This window comes from Podarcis muralis, chromosome 11, assembly GCF_964188315.1.
Source record: "Podarcis muralis chromosome 11, rPodMur119.hap1.1, whole genome shotgun sequence".
Lineage (NCBI taxonomy): Eukaryota > Metazoa > Chordata > Lepidosauria > Squamata > Lacertidae > Podarcis > Podarcis muralis.
In genome coordinates, this window is record NC_135665.1 from 106,861 (window position 1) to 108,435 (window position 1,575).

The 1,575-nt window shown below is 54.4% G+C and overlaps 1 long non-coding RNA gene across 1 annotated transcript; it reads right to left on the reverse strand.

Annotated features, from left to right (window-relative positions):
• Positions 1 to 1,047: 1,047 nt before the first annotated feature.
• LOC144329171 (uncharacterized) lies at positions 1,048 to 1,267 on the reverse strand. The gene is made up of 2 exons (XR_013394585.1): positions 1,230 to 1,267; positions 1,048 to 1,093 (listed from the first exon to the last, which is right to left on the reverse strand). It is a non-coding gene; the product is annotated as an uncharacterized LOC144329171 (long non-coding RNA).
• Positions 1,268 to 1,575: the final 308 nt, after the last annotated feature.

Here is a 1,575-nt window from a genome sequence, read left to right on the forward strand (position 1 = left end):
TCCCCTTCCTGTCCTCTTGCCTCTCCTCCGGTGGCACTTCCTTCCCGTACCCCTGCCCTCGCCCAACATGGCGGCAGCACAGCCCACAATGGCGGCCCTAGAAGAAAGCCACTGGGGGAGAAAGGCAGGTGAGGACGAGGAGGGGGGCAGGGCTGCACCCTGGGGAGAGCGGGGTCGAGAGAGAGAGAGCGGCTGGGAGAAAGAGAGAGGGCCAGCCTGGCTCGGCACGTCTCTGCTGGCCCAACGTCGCAGCGCCTCTTCCCCCCTTTCCCCTCCCCTTCCTGTCCTCTTGCCTCTCCTCCGCTGGCACCTCCTTCCGGTACTCCTGCCCTCGCCCAACATGGCGGCAGCACAGCCTCTTCCGCCCAGTTCCCTCTCCTTCCTGTCCTCTTGCCTCTCCTGTGGCACCTCCTTCCGGTACCCCTGCCCTCGCTCAACATGGCGGCAGCACAGCCCAAAATGGCGGCACTAGAAGAAAGCCACTGGGGGAGAAAGGCAGGTGAGGGCGGGGCGGGGGGCAGGGCTGCACCCTGGGGAGAGCGGGGTCGAGAGAGAGAGAGCGGCTGGGAGAAAGAGAGAGGGCCAGCCTGGCTCGGCACGTCTCTGCTGGCCCAGCGTCGCAGCGCCTCTTCCGCCCTTTCCCCTCCCTTTCCGCTCGTCTCTCCTCCGGTTGGAACCTCCTTCCGGTATCCCTGCCCTCGCCCGTTTCCCTCCCCTCCCTTTCGTCTTGCCTCTCCTCCGGCGGCACCTCCTTCCGATACCCCTGCCCTCGCCCAACATCGAGAGAGAGAGAGGGAGCATCCTAGAATGGTAGAGATGGAATGGTAGAGATGGAAGGGAAACCAAGGGTCATCTAGTCCAACCCTCTGTAAAGAAGCTCAGAGCTACAATTCCCAGGTCTTCTTTGGGAATTCTATGGGAATTGAGAGTTTCTAAATTCATGAGCATCCGCTCATGTTTTTACCTTTTAGTGAAAGTGGCCACAAGTGACTTGGGAAACGCAGCCAGATGGGTGGAGTATAAATAATATAATTATATTGCTCCTGCTGCTGTTCTTCTCTTACTCAAACCCAACCCTATCCCAAACCTTAACCTTAATACAGATAGGTAGCCGTGTTGGTCTGCCATAGTCAAAACAAAAAAAATTCCTTCCACACTGAAGAAGTGTGCAAGAACTAACTTAGTTGGTCTTTAAGGTGCTACTGGAAGGAATTTTTTTTTGTCTTAACCTTAATGCTCACCCTAACTCAAACCTAACCCTCACCCTCACCCTAGCTCTCACTAATATTAACTTAAACCCAACCCTATCCCGAACCTTAACCTTAACCCTAACCCAAACTTAAGCCTAAACCTAAACCTAAGCCTAATTTAACCCTAAACCTAACCTTAACCCTAATTCTAATTTAAACCTAACTCTTAACCCTAACCCTGATTGTAATCATTACCCTAACCCTGGCCCTAACCCTAACTCAAACCCAACCCTAACCCTAATGGTGCAAGAAGTATCTGTGGTTTAGGGGGTAAGGGGTGTCCTACGGTTTAGGAGTTAGGGTCAGGTTGGGGGTAGGGTTTAGG